Source organism: Rhinopithecus roxellana, chromosome 9 (assembly GCF_007565055.1).
Source record: "Rhinopithecus roxellana isolate Shanxi Qingling chromosome 9, ASM756505v1, whole genome shotgun sequence".
In the NCBI taxonomy this organism is placed as follows: Eukaryota; Metazoa; Chordata; class Mammalia; order Primates; family Cercopithecidae; genus Rhinopithecus; species Rhinopithecus roxellana.
This window is the reverse complement of record NC_044557.1, coordinates 26997736-27013432: the sequence shown is the minus strand read 5'-3', so window position 1 is coordinate 27013432 and position 15697 is coordinate 26997736. Positions and strand designations below refer to the sequence as shown.

The 15697-nt window shown below is 38.3% G+C and overlaps 1 non-coding gene across 1 annotated transcript; it reads left to right on the top strand.

Moving 5' to 3' along the window:
• Window positions 1-1547: 1547 nt before the first annotated feature.
• LOC115899742 lies at window positions 1548-1653 on the top strand. The gene has a single exon (XR_004059354.1). It is a non-coding gene; the product is annotated as a U6 spliceosomal RNA (small nuclear RNA).
• Window positions 1654-15697: the final 14044 nt, after the last annotated feature.

The window sequence follows — 15697 nt, the reverse complement described above, 5'->3', positions numbered from 1 at the left end:
GTTTCACCATGTTACTCAGGCTGGTCTTGAACACCTGAGCTCAAGCGATCCACCCATCTTGACCTCCCAAAGTACTGGGATTACAGGTGTGAGCTACCACACCCCACCCTTATAGTTTGCATATTTGACCCTCCAAACCTCATGTTTAAATGTGATCCCCAGTGTTGGAAGTGGGGCCTACTGGGAGGTGTTTGGGTTCTGAGGGTAGATTCCTCATGAATAGATTAACACCCTCAAGGTGAAAGGGTTAAGCGAGTTCTTACTATTGGCTCCTGCTAGAGCTGGTTATTGAAAAGAGTGTGGTGTCTTCCCCCCTCTTTCTTGCCTCCTTTCTCTTCATCTCTGTATACTCTAGCTCCCTGTCACCTTCTGCTATGAATGGAAGCAGCCTGAGGACCTCACCAGAAGCAAAGCAGATGCTGGCATCATGCTTCTTGTACAGCCTACAGAACTGTAAGCCAAATAAACAAAACTATTTTCTTTATAAATTTCCCAGCCTCAGGTATTCCTTTATAGCAACACAAATGTACTGACAGTGACTTTGATAAAAACTCCTGGTGTCAAGTGATCCACCCAACTTGGCCTCTCAGAGTGCTGGACTACAGGCATGAGCCACCACGCCCGGCCTACATGGCTAGTTTTTAATAAATTCCAGTGCACTGCTCATTTTATCTGGTCAAATATAAGAGTGGGAGATATGCAAGTTTTGGGGGACATTTTTCTTTTTTGAGAAATAAAAAATATATGACAAATATTATAACAATAATCTCTACTATCATAGTTCAGAATTAACAACTGTTAACATTTTTGTCATATTTGCTCCTAGTCTGTTTTTCTTTAATGCATTCAACCTTACTAACATGACTAAAAGTCCCTTTAAATATCACTGCAAGTGCTATTTGGGATGTTTGGGATGTAAACTTCTAGTTCAGCACTGTCCACCAGAAATATAATGGGAGGCACACATGTAATTTTAAATGTCTAGTAGCTACATTTAAAATAAGACAGGAACAGAAAATTAAACACCGCATGTTCTCACTCATATGTGGAAGCTAAAAAAAAGTAGATCTGATAGAAGTAAAAAGTAGAACAGAGGATACTAGAGGCTGGGAAGAGTAGGGAGAAAGGGAGGGATAGGAAGATATTTGTTAAACGACAAAATTACAGCTAGATGGGAGGAATAAGGTCTAGTATTCTATACCACTGTATGATAACTATAGTTAATAATAATATATAGTTTCTGATAGCTAAAAGGGAGATATTGAATATTCCAAGCACAACGAAATAACATTTGAGAGGATGGATATGCTAAATACCTTGATCTGATCGCTATACATTGTATGTATCAAAATGCTAGTAGGTATGCCATCAATATGTACAATTATTATGTAAACATTAAAATAGGAATATAAGTAATAATGTAAACAATTGGTTCACGAATTGTGACAAATGCACCATACTAATGTAAGATGTTAATAGCAGGAGAAACTGAATATGGATATATGAGAACTCCCTGTACTGTCTGCAATTTTTCTGTAAACCTAGAACTATTCTAAAATCAAAAGCTTAACCAAAACTGGAATGATACAGAGAAGATTAGCATGGCTCCTGTGCAAAGATGACACACAAATTTGTGAAGCATTTCATATTTTTTTAAAAAGAAAAACATTATGCTAAGTGAAATGGGCCAGTCACAGAAGACAGCATGTTGTATGATTTATATAAGATGACAAGCTATAAGTACATCTTAAGGGACAGAAAGTAGACTGGTGATTGCCTGACTGGTAATGGGAACAAAGTTTCTTTTGGAGTGATGAAATGTCCTAAATTTATTGTAGTGATGATTACACAACCCTGTGAACATATAAAAACAACAACATTAAACTGTGCAATGTAAATGGGAGAATTGTCTGGTATATTAATTCTTATTTCAATAAGGTGTTTTAAAACAAATATAAAAAGTTAATTAAATTTTTTAAAGTAAAAAGAAACAAATGGAATTAATTTTAGTAATTATTTTATATAACCCAATATATCCAAAATATTTCAGCAGTCAATATTTAAAAAGTGTTAATGAGCTATTTTTACCTTTTGTTAGTGTATAACTTCCTCTCACAGCACATCTCAATTCAGATTGGCTGTATTCCAACCACTCAATAGCCACATGTGGCTAGTTTTAGGGATTGGACCAGTCTATCCCATTCATTTTTAAAAATGGTTTCAGTATATATGCATTCACTATACATAGTATCATTTCTGTGTTGTGAATTTAAAGTTCCATACATGATGCACTGTTGGAATCATTCTCTACTTTTTTAACATGTTAAGATCTATTTGTGATAATGTGTGTGCATCAAATTATTTACTGCCATAGCAGCCCATTGTATGAATATAAATTATTTTATTTATTCATTCTCCCGTGCACATATGTTTAGGTTGTTTTCAGTCTTTTGGTTTTATAAATAAGTATGCAATGAACATTCTTGTACCTGTCTACAACCTCCTAATTTTGCTGAGTAGGAGAGGGATGCTGAGAGAAATTAAATAACTGCTCCAATGTTACAAAGTGATATGACTATATAATTGCTGACCTGAAGGAACTTATTAAATAGATGAGTGATTTTAATTTGGAAGACAGCATAATCAAAATCACTTTAGTAACTTTTCCAAGTTATGCAGCTCTGCCTCTTTACCTACCGCAAACTCTTAACCCCTGTACCAGTTGAGGCCTACTACAAGGTGGGGGGGTGAAAATTTTGAGATTTGTCTGAGCCTCAGAGTTTAACAGTTAAGAAATCTCCCCAGCTTCTGTGTTCAGGGAAATGGCTTATCACAAAGGGCCACATTGCCCTCACATATTGTAAGAATGCCTTCTCTTGTGAATCTCATAAGACTTCCAGTCCATCCTTTCTCATGACTTCCTTTTCTAAACTCTAGGCTTTCTCCCTCTTCTTTGAGATGTTCCCCATTCATGAATGTTCTGCCTGAATAAAATCATACCCTTAACTTTATAGGACATTTGTCTTTCACAGCTTTGGTGACATGACTTGGATAGGATCACATCTTGCTTTCAGACCTCCTTTTGTTCCACCCAGGCAAGGAGGCCTGTTGGAGCCCTTTGTGCTCTGTTCCTGATGGGTGCTCTGAGGACCAGGGGTGGTTCTGACTCTTCATGTTGGACTCCCAAATCCTGCTCTCTGGGGACCCATGTCCATTGGCAGCGTGGCGGGGACTTGACTTTGATTCCTTATGAGAACTTATTTGATTTCTAATTGCGGCTTCTTTTCTTTTCTTTCCTTTCCTTTCTTTTTTTTTTTTTTTTTGAGATGGAGTTTCACTTTTGTCACCCAGGCTGGAGTACAGTGGCAAGGTCTCGGCTCACTGAAACCTCCGCCACTCAAGTTCAAGTGATTCTCCTGCCTCAGCCTCCCGAGTAGCTGGGATTAAAGGCACATGTCACCATGCCCAGCTAATTTTTGTATTTTTAGTAGAGGCAAGGTCTCACCATGTTGGCCACGCTGGTCTCGAACTCCCAACCTCAGGCATCTGCCCACCTTGGGCTCCCAAAATGCTGGGATTACAGGTGCGAGGCATCGTGCCCAGCTGGATTGTGGCTTCTTTTGGTTTTGTGATCTGACCATTTGGTGATCTCTGTAAATAGATTAATGATTTTATAGAAGTCTTATCTCTCTTGGGTGAGAGTTGACGGACAATCTGGTGTGTTAATCTGTTATGTTTGCCTACCTGTCCATATTGAGCTCAAACAAATTAAGGATTCATACCTGCTGTGAAAAGAACAGCTCTTTGATATGAACCAATGAGTTTTGTAATTATGTATTTATGCTTGACCCATGGCTAAAATTTCAGAATTGAAACTGTAAGCTCTCTCTATGCCCACATGCTTATGTATTTATAATTCAGAGAGGCCTTTACCTCTCATTGTGTGAATGTGTAATATTTCTCTACCACAGGATGATATTAGTCATTAGATTATAAAATCTCTTAATGGTGCTCTATTCTTGTTATTTCAGAGATAAGTAAATACTTATATAAATTGAATATTCCTAATATTTCCAGAAATTAAGAAAATTGAATCTAGCTGGGCACGGTGCCTCATGCCTGTAATTCCAGCTCTTAGGGAGGCTGAGGTGAGAGGATAGCTTGAGCCCAGGAGTTGGAGACCTGCCTGGGCAATATAGCATGACCCTGTTCTCCACAAAAAGGAAAACAGTAAAAAAATAAAAAATAAATGAAAACTGAATCTCAAATAGTTTCAATGTCTTGATTTAAAAATTATTTTTACAGAAACTAACTTGGATATGATTTAGGAATTCAAGTTCACATAGTTTAGATAAAGCTTTGGGAAACAAGACTACTTTAATAATTTTGGTTTTAATAAAAACAGCTATGTCTTCTCTGATGCATCAGGGTTAAGTGTAATATATACATAGATTTTTATTTCTACTTGGGAATGGTCTGTGTAAATGTATACAGGTTTACTGATTTATTAAGCTTGTATTACTCTTTTAGATTAATGTTTAAAATTATGGAAAGTATAAATTTATGTTTAACCAAATAAATTATTATAATGACAAACTTTATTTCAATAGTAATTATGTTTTATAGTATGTCAGCTTGAAGATAATTTCCAACATCTTTAGGCAACTTAAAACCTCAGATTTACACTAAAGTTAGTTAATTGATAGATATTTATTGAATACCTAAATCATTTCCAAGTAAGACAGAGTACTGAAACAAAGCAAAGTCTTAAGTTTATCTGTATTTTGCCTCTTATTTTCTGTTACTTGGAGACTATCTACTTGGGCCTGTTAATGAACATGCTGATTTTTACCACTTTGTAAAGTTGTACTATAAGGAATGTGTGGCTGCAGAAAGTTGTGAGTTGTATATTCATGAGCTCAGCTTGTCTGCTGAAAAATACTAGTGTGAGAACGGTTTTGTCCTAAGGTGAAATGACTGACTGTTGTGCAAGACAAAACCTGAATAGATGTGCAAAGTTCTCCAAAAGAACAAAGGAGAAATTTATTTACCGTGGTCAAAGTTAGCTAAGGTTTGATGGGTTTATTTACAAGATTTTTAAAAAGAGCTTGTGTTTACCTTGTCTGCTTTAGTAAAAGTTTGCGAAGGGTTTTTTTTTGTTGTTGGCTTTTTTTTTTAAACCTTCTAAGTAATCATTGGATTACAGAACAAAGAATAATAGTCTTCTTGAACAAAAAGGGGAACTGATGATGTTGAACCTTAATTCTTTACTGATGTTCTGGGAAATGGCTAACCACAAAGAATCACCCTGCCTGGCATATTCCACAATAAGAATGCCCTACACCCTCTTCTCCAGACCTCCAAGTCTCCCTGCCTATCCTTCTTCATGGCCTCTTGTTTACCTGAATTTCTAAACCCCAGGTGTTCTTGCTCTTCATTAATGAATGGTTTGCCTGAATAAAATAATCTCTTTAATTACCAGGTGCATTTTGTCTTTCACAGGGACACAACTCTTAGATTAAGTAATCTTGACATATTAATAAATGTAGCAAACAATGCCTGTGCAAAAAAAAAAAAAAAAAAAGAGAGAGAGAGAAAAAAAAAAAACAACAAACATGACAAAGTGGTTTATTTTGTGATGACTTTTATGGAAACAAGCCTTAAATAATATATGAAGGAGAAGAGGGAAATTTCAGGTTACTGGAAGTCCCTAAGAAAACCAAAACCATCTTCCATAGGTACTGTCCCCAGGGGTGACCAGAAACTGCCAGAAAGAAAGAAATTATTACTACATTTCCAACATCAAATCAGACATTGCTGAAAATAGCAGAAATAAGAGCCTGAAGTGCAAGTCCTCCTATAGTATGAGCTGGAATTTCTTATAGAAAAATGTTTTATTAAGCTCCAAATCCTGACAACGATGGAGGGCTCACAGAATGTTTATGGCATGAACTGTAGAGGGAGAGTATCTTGAGTAATGATCCCAGAGCAGCTTCCCTCCCCCAAGAGACAAAGGTGTATCCAGAGAGTAGGAAGGAAGAATCAGGGGCCAGGAATAACTGGTTGGTACCTTAGAATGAATCTGTTGTTCAGGACGGATTATGTAAACGCTGTCAGAAACTCTAGGTCCTAGCAGAGAAGACCTGGCCTATCAGAGCATAGCCTAGGAGGCTGCAGGCCTCTGAGAAGTGCTCCAAGTCCAGCCAAAGCTGAAGTGGGTACTTCAGAGGCAGGGCATCAACATGAGCACCTCAGTGTAGCCTGGAAAAGGCCGGCAAGAATTCGTCAGCCCTCAAGGAAGAGCACAGAAGGGGCTAATTGGCTTTGCTTGTTGGGCTAACATGATGTCAAGGGTCACTTTGGGATCTGAGCTTGAGTCTCTGATAACCACAGCAGATGTAGCAGGGCCAGAAATGGATGTGCAAGATCAAGTGTTACAAGCTACATCTTAGCAACGGTCAAAGAGGACATGATGTAACAGGAAGGCTAGATAGCCCTCACCTTATCCCAGGACAGTAAGTCACAATATTTCAGCCACCTGGGAACTTACATAACTTCCATGGAGAAGGATAGCAAAGTAGAGAAACTCCTGGATCGATTTAGTAGGCACACAAAGATAAAAAGTTCTTAATTGGAAGTGAATGAATAACTTTGAATGGATATGATTAAGTTTTTGGCTATCTGGTGGAAATAGATGCTGTAAGCTTGTAAAGCTACATTAAGTTTAGTTTTATAAAAATTACATTTTTGCACATGTACATTTGTGAATATGAAATGTTATACCCACTGTAAATTACAGGTAGAGTGAAATTAACAAGGAATTAAGAAGAGATCAGAGGATAGAAATGATTCTTAAGGTTTTCTGGATCATGACCCTAAATAAAGACCAAGGAAAGAGGAATTTGATTTTAAGAAACTAGGATGGTACAAGATTCGTAGAATTCTTCTCTAGGAGATAATGCAAAAAAGGAAAAGATGATGGGTCTGTTGAACCATATTCTCATAGAGAAAGTTTATCTCTGACTCCAGAACCACTAGGCAAACCTTTGAAAATGGTATGTCTTTCTGAATAGATAACCTAAAGGGTTGGCCTAAGAGGAGGACTGGCATTTTTCAGATAGTCTAGATCAACAATCTGGACATATAGATCTACAGATATGAGTGCATTGGGGTGAATATGTGACAGAAGACTCGAAATGTAGTGTGGCTCTTGAAAATTTGGATGTCTGATTTCTGGGTCCATGCAGATAACAGATCACAGATCTCTAGCCAAATATTCCTCCCTCTAAACTCAAATAGAAGTGCAACATGAATTATAGACTATCTCCTGGATCCTAAGTTAATGTGAATCAATTTACTGAAATGAAACATCTTTGGATTTTTGTGTAAGCCGATAATCATGTTTGTTTATTTAGGATCTCTGATGACACACACATACATACATACGCACACATGAAATATCCTGTATGTAGTGACAACTTCTTCTTTTACTTCAAGTACCCTCATGTTCTGTGAATATTGACCTATTTCATTTGCCTTCAGAAAAGTCCTTCACACTGAAATGTGAGTTTGAAATTCTTATCTCTTAGGAGGGGGCACCCTTCACAAGATCAAAATCTGAAGCAAATGAAAGAAATGCTAATAATGAAATAGCAGGCTACATCCAAATGAATGAGAGAAATATATGGGGACTACCACCTTTCCTAGACCCCCTGAAATCATACTATCTTATTGGTGATCTCATAAATGCATATGTTGATGGGGCCAGCAAACATGTTTTGGTTAGGGATCAAAGTTAAGCTAGTTGAGAATATAGAGCAATATATTTGCTGGAAGCTTGGAAATATATACCGTTGGGGTTTATATTTCAGAGTCAACTGGATTCTTGAGAGTTTCCTAAACAGAAACAGGACTTTAAGAAAACAGTTCTTTATGCAAAAAGCAAGATAAATTTGAAGAAACAGTAGTTGCTGGCAGGGTGGGTCCACTGGGATAGTGTGGATATTGGGAAGATAATGTAATTATGACACATTCTTTATGGTGCCTCCATACAAATCTGCTGATAGACTTTTTGTTTTGTTTTGTTTTTGAGACGGAGTCTCACTCTGTTGCCCAGGCTGGAATGTAGTTGCATGATTTTGGTTCATTGTAACCTCTGCCTCCCAGGCTCAATCAATTCTCCTGCCTCAGCCTCCCATGCAGCTGGGATTACAGGTGTCCACCACCACGCCTGGCTAACTTTTATATTTTTAGTAGAGACAGGGTTTCCCCATGTTGGCCAAGCTGGTCTCAAACTCTTGACCTCGAGCAATCTGCCCACCTCAGCCTCCCAAAGTGCTGGGATTACAAGCATGAGCCACTGTGCCCAGCCTGCTGATAAACTTTCTATGTAGCATATCTCTGTTGGCCTGAGTCAAGTTCCTCAATGCAGGCATGGCAGTCTCTTACTAACATAAAACTCCATTTCTATGTTTCTGGCCTAATGATGGCTTAGTTCAGCTGCAAGTATGTAAAATTCTTTGAAAATCCCGATGTGAAGAACTTAGACTTTCCTGAAGGAGGAAAAAGATTCCACGACTTCAGCAAACACCCCAGTGTCATAAGGTAGTACAACCACAGCTGAGCTTCTCTCCCACAGGACAAAACCAAGCCAACAAAGCCCACTACACAGTCTTCTGGTGGGAGTTCTCATGGGTTAGGGAGACAAGTCCCATCCTATCATCGGGACACAATGCTAGTGCCTGAATCACTTGTGCTCTGAGCTTTCTGCCATTATATCTCTCCTTTCTTTTTTTGAATTATTTCAGGACTGATTTCATTAAAATACATCCAACCTGAGCAGCTTCTGACAAAGATATATAGGCTCTTCATGCAGGCTAATAATTTAACACCCCAAGCAGACTAATACACTGCTACCCCCTCCAACGTGTATACTTGGGTCATTTGTTCACATTAATTTGGAGAAGAAATTGAGAGCTGCCTGGGGGAAGGACAGAGAAGGGCCTGGCACCAGGCAGCTGAGCTTACTCTCTTCCTTGCTCTAAACAATCAGTTCTGGCCACAGAATGGACACACCCTCAGCCGAGCAAAAACCCCAACTGCCCTCTGGGCTTATCCTCCTTAGTGAGGAGCTAAATGAAATCAACAAGTTATGATTCTCAAAGAAAACCCGGTGGGGCAGTTGTTTTGGGCATTTTTAAAAGAGATTTTTGAAGTATTTTCCATAATAACTTTAGTATTCACCATATGAGATATGGCACTTCCTAGCTGTGCTACTTTTTAACCTCTCTCTGCCTCAGTTTCCTCATCTGTAAAATAGTCATATCTACATCACTCAGTTGTGAGATTTAAAGAAGTTAATGCAGTTTATGCACTTGTAACAATGTCTGCTACAGACTGGACTACATATAAGCACTGGCTTTTATTAGTAGAGTAAGAAGAGGAATTTGAGCAGTTACAATTTTCTCAGTCTCCTTTCCTTTTCGGAAAGATTTGATCACATGTGTAATGTTTGGTGCTCCACAAAGATTATCATCCTAGACATCTTCTGGGCTGATCCATTCCTTAGTCAGGGTCTGAGTCTACAACAGATCCCAAAACTAAAGTGTAATGTAAGAAGCAAACATTTAAGTTGGACAGGAGGTGAAGGGTGTTCTCAGAGGCATGGAACTCTAAAATGGGTATCCAAAGTCAGAAACCCTTTTTATGGGTACAGGAAGAAATGAGACCAAATCATTGATGGTGGTAGGGCAAGTGAGATGGGAATGGGATTGAGGGACTATTTATTTATTTATTTTTATTTTTATTTTTATTATTGTTTTTTGAGATGGAGTCCTTCTCTGTCACCCAGGCTGGAGTGCGGTCGTGTGATCTTGGCTCACGGCAACCTCTGTCTCCTGGGTTCAAGCCCTTCTCCTGCCTCAGCCTCCCGGGTAGCTGGGATTATAGGTGCGCACCACCACACCTGGCTAATTTTTATATTTTTAGTAGAGATGGGGTTTCACCATGTTGGCCAGGCTGGTCTTGAACTCCTGACCTCAAGTGATCCTCCTGCCTCGGCCTCCCAAAGTGCTGAGATTACAGGTGTGAGCCACCGCACCCAGCCAAGGGGCAATTAAGAGAAAATTTACCTATATATTCAAATGTTGACTTATCGTACACATCTCTTGAGAGGCTGTATACACTTTTTCCAGTAATGCTGCTGTTTTTGAAAACATTTCAGGCAATGTGAAAATTTACAGAACAGCCACATTAGAAGGTATACCTGAATAGAAATCAGTGTTTTATTTCTGATTGCCAGTCTCATGTCAGGCAGTGGGGCCACACACTGTATTTACCAGACTTGATTCCGGATGTCATTTGACCATTTCTAAAATGCCAAAGGACAAATCATGCACTTTTACCACTAAGGCTACCCAAAGCTAAATTCTGGTAATGTCAGCAATATTTAAATAAAGACATTTCATTTATATTCTAGATTGTGATGCTGAATTTCTAGAATGTCTGTTCAGAAAATAAACCACATTACTTTGTGGTTGTTTTCTCAATCTTGTGTATTATTAAATCAGTGTATGCTCCAGGTAGATTAAACTCAATGGCTCGTGATCCTGCCTAGAAAAATGAGCAAAATACAATTAACCATGTACTTACTTTGCAACAGCAGTTGTAATGAGACTATTTGTAAAGTAATTCTGAGTCCTTACTACGTGAATGCAAATCATCAGTATTAAAATCAACAAATAACATAGCTGTCTGTGATGGAGACAGTCATGGTAAGGGTTTTAAGCAACCTCTTAAAGACAGTGTTTAAGGAGCTATTCCTATTCCCTCCCTTGTAGGAGCTAATTTATCCTTTGTAGTGACAGGAATGGAAATGCTTTACTTTGGGAATGCTGACTGCATTACGGCTAAGCCATTTGTGGCTACTAAACAACTTGTATCCCAGTAGGACTGATAGAACTCAGAATTGCATTCATCGTTGTATTTCTACCACAGAGACTCTGCCCAGTGGAGTCACACATTTATCATTACAGTTTGCACCTCCAATGAGGTACTTAGCTGGGATTTGCCTTCAAATTCCAACTAGTATGAGCCTGTGGATACCAACAAGCAAGACACATATTGAGATGGCAGGACCTAGAAAAATTACCAGGAAAATTAATAACTTCTCATTCCTGATGCCCAGCCTGGCTTTGGAAAGTGTCAAGAGCACGCAAGCCAGCTGTGCAAGCATCTGGTCCACCTCTGGAATGGCTAACACCAGCCAGGAAGTGGGAGAGACCGCACAAAGCTGAAGCTTGGCAAATTTTAGACACTGGACGTGAGAAGTGCCATCAGACAATTTCACCAGAAAATATCATCTTAGCTCTTTTATTTAGCAAAGCAAGTTTTCAATACCCATATCCTTAAACATGAAGTCTCATATTTTGTAACATTAATAGTCTCAAGAAGACCACGCCTTACTCCTCCTTTGCCAGAAAGTTAGAAGGACCTTAATAGAATAAGGAGAATGTTTGCTTTACTCACCTACAACTTTTACTGGTCACTCACTGTGTGCCAGACACCGTGATAGCACTAAAAAGACAGAAGTGAAAAAGACATGGATACAGCCCTTGAAGGGCTTACCGTTTCAAAAAAAAAATGACAAATTACACCCTCACATGTAAGGAGGGCTATCAGATCAAGAAGAGCATCCTTCAGGTTTGGAAATGGTAACCAACAACCTGCAAGAGTTAGCGATATCTTCGCAAAAACATTTACTTTGGGGATGGCCTTAAATGTTGACTAGAAATTCACTCTAAAGTAGTGGGGAAAGAACAATCTGAAAAGCATCCGCTGGAGTTGAAAACACAGAACTGTTCCACGTACCAGGAGGTGTTATAGTTTGAACTGTGTTCGCCTGAAAGTCATATGTTGAGACTCTAGCCCCAGTGCCACGGAATGTGACCTTAGTTAGAAATAGGGTCATTGGGGCTGGGCACAGTGGCTCATGCCTGTAATCCCAGCACTTTGGGAGGCCAAGGTGGGAGGATCACTTGAGGTCAGGAGTTCAAGACCAACCTGGCCAACATGATGAAACCCATTTCTATTAAAAATACAAAAATTATGCAGGTGTGGTGGCAGGTACCTGTAATCCCAACTACTTGCAGGCTGAGGCAGGAGAATCACTTGAACCCAGGAGGCAGAGGTTGCAGTGAGCCAAGATTGCACCACTACACTCCAGCCTGGGTAACACAGCGAGACTCTGGCTCAACAACAACAACAACAACAAAAAAAAAAAAAAAAAGAAAGAAACAGGGTAATTGACAATGTAATTAGGATGAAGGGATGAAGTCATACTGGAATAAGGTGAGCCTCTAATCTAGTATGACTGATATCCTTATAGAACAGGGAAATTTGGACAAAGACATGCACAAAGCAGGAAGGAGAATACCATGTGAAGATGAATTCAGAGACTGAGGGGAGGGTGCAGCAGGAACCAAGGAACACCAAAGATTGCCAGCAAAGCACCAGAAGTTGAAGGAGAGACCTGGAACAGATTCTTCCCTGATGGCCCTCAAGAGGAACCAGCCCTGCTGTCACCTTGATCTCAGGCTTCTGCCACCAGAACCGTGAGGCAATACATTTCTGCTGTTTAAACTGCCCAGTCTGTGGGCCTTTGTTACCACAACCCTCAGAAGCTGGTACAGGGAGAATAGCAAGAAGCTCTGTTTGACTAAATTGGAAGTTGTGTAGTTCCAAAGTGGAGACAAAGCCCATGAAGGGAATGGAGCTAGAAAGGAGATGAGGTCTTATCCAGGGTTCCTTTGGGTCAAACTCAACAAGGACATCTCAAATTTGTCAACAAAAGGGAACAATTGTGGTTTCAATGAAGGGATTAAACTCTGGAGAAGGCAAGAAACTGAGGCATACATGAGTGGCAGCAACTAGTAAAAGGATTCTTGACCCAGAGTCCTTAGGCTCAGGCACAAGATTGGAAGGCTGTGAGACTCTTAGAATTTTAGGTAAAATTTTGTTTGATCATGAAGCATTATAGGCTACTAGTGAGTACAAAAATTTTGAAGTCAATGGTATTGGTTCCAAAGCCACATTCTAACATCTATTAGCACAAGGCCATGGACAGTAATTCCTCTTCCCGTAAACTCTGTTTTCTCACTGAAAATGGGATAGCCTTACTCTGTATGCTGGTTACGAGAATGTAATGGTATATTGTGCATGAAGTATTTAGGATAATGCCATAAAATAAGTGTTCTTTTTAAAATACCTACTATTATTTCATTATTCATGTTTTCTATGTACAGCTGATGGCTCAAAATTGAATTCAACACAAATTCACTGAGAGAATTTTCACATTTAGTTTTTAATCCCTGCAAAGTCCAATGATCAGTGTGACAAAGTTAAGCCTTCAAGTTCCAGATCCAAACTAACATTTGCTTGAATAGATAAAATCAATGATTTTTACAATTAGGAACACACTGCCAATCTCAGTGAATGGACCCTTATAAAATTCAGGATTAATAATATAGGGATAAGTGACCAAGACAATTAAGTTCTGGTTAATAGGGCCAAATTCTTTGATCCTTGGAACTAAAGTGACTGACATAAACCAACAATCATATACATGTTACATAAATACCCTAGTATGTGTGTATATGTGTGTGGATACAGCATATGCAATATGGCCCTGAGTTGTCCAGCATTATCAATACACCTGATTAACCATTTGGATACAAGTCACTTGATAAATCTATTTCAAAAGACTGGCCTATTGAGCCTAAAATTCAGATTCGTGCTAACACACTGCAATGGATTTGTGTTCTAATACGTTATCTACAAATTTTCCACAATCATAAAGTAATAAAACTTTTAATATCAAATTGAAGAGGGGCGTTTGAATTGATGGATGGGATCATGGTATGCAATATTTTAATTCCACATTACAATTCAGATTACATCATGCACATCTGGGACATCTGTTAGAGTAAACTTCTCTATCTCTTTAATACAAAGGTCTTTAATAATCTTAGTTCTGGAAGAGGGGAAAAGCTACAATTTCTTTTATTGAATACTGGACCCAGGATCATGGTCTGCAGCCAGGACTGAAGTTAAATTTAAGCTTGTTTGATATAGAATCTTTTCTCTCTACAACATAAACTTTTCAACTATGTATCAATAACACAAAGATATAAATAATGAGAAAGGAAATTCCTGTTTCCTGAGTACCTACTATGTGCTTGACACTTTGGCATAGATTACCTCATTTGATGATCATTTATTACCTTCATTTTATAAAGTAGGATTTGGGGATTCAAAGAGGTCTATTTCCCAAGTGTACTCATCTAATACATGATAGAATTAAGATTCCAATACAAGTTTTCTGACTCCAAATTCACTATTTTTTTTTTTGTACAACACTATAGGATATTCTCCCCAAAATATCCAGGATTAGCTTTCTCCCTCCAGATACAATTTTATAAATTGTGCATTACTGTCATAGATTGGAAAATCAAACCAAGGACTTGAGTGAATGTAGTTTGAGAGGCAATTCCAGGCAGGATCTTTAGGGGAGTGGGGAAGCAAAACAGAGAAGAAAAAGAAACCAATTCAGGGGCTCAGAGAAACCGTCTTTCTCAGTTACTCAGGGGTTATGAATATGCTAACAGTGGACTCTGCTAGATAATGTCATTTATCCCAACAGAATGTGTTTTACATGTGGAATGGATGAATACATTAACTTCACTAGGGTGTTTGCCTTTTATTCCTCCCAATGAGGAGCTAAGTTCTTTTCACTGCTTCATACTGATTTCCTTTCAGTTATCCGCTCTCAGCTCACCTGCTGTCCCCATCTTGTGAAATGGCCAACATGGTCTTCAAAGTGCATTCTTCCCACCTTCTTATGGTATCACTCTCTGTTCCCTCATTTTAACTTAATCTTAAGGTCTGTAAAGACCCCATCTCCAGATAAGGTCATATACTGAGATAGTGAGGGTTTGGATGTCGACATATGAATTTGAGGGTTGAGGGAGGACATACAAGTCAGCCCACAACAGCACATATACAAAAAAGTAAATCAGAGCCATTGAACTGATCATTTATGTTAGGTTTAGGAATAATCTGGGTTTCTGGCATTTCAAATGATTGTTACATTTAAAAGATTTTGGTATTTTAAAATTCTAAAAGATTAGCTTTATGAGGAAACATAAAACATGTAGTTGAGTCATTCAGTTTAGACTTGGAAATTTATGTTGAAACGTATGAGATTTTGACTAAGTTTATAAATAATGTTAGGCTATTTTAAAGAACTTGAGATTATATTTTTAAAGTATAGTGTAATACATTAACTTGCAATGTCAAAGGATCTGGGAAAGTTTTGCTTGTTGAATAGATATTTAAAATATATAAAAATAGAATCTATTAAACTTATAAATGAATTTTGAAGTATTTTAAGGCAGTTTAGCTATGTTTGTAAATGGGACAAGATATTTAGAAGAGTGTCAAAATATTAATTAGTTCTCTTGGAAATGATTGTTAAGTATCAGTAGACTTATAACTGTGATAATGTTATTTTTAGCTTAACTTGAAAGCTTAAGGGAAAACTGGGGTTTTTAATTTGTCGCTTTAATGAATTCAACATTAGTTTTAAAAAGCAGCCACTAAAAGCATTCCCTGTACATCAGTCATCCTTCAAAAACACAAA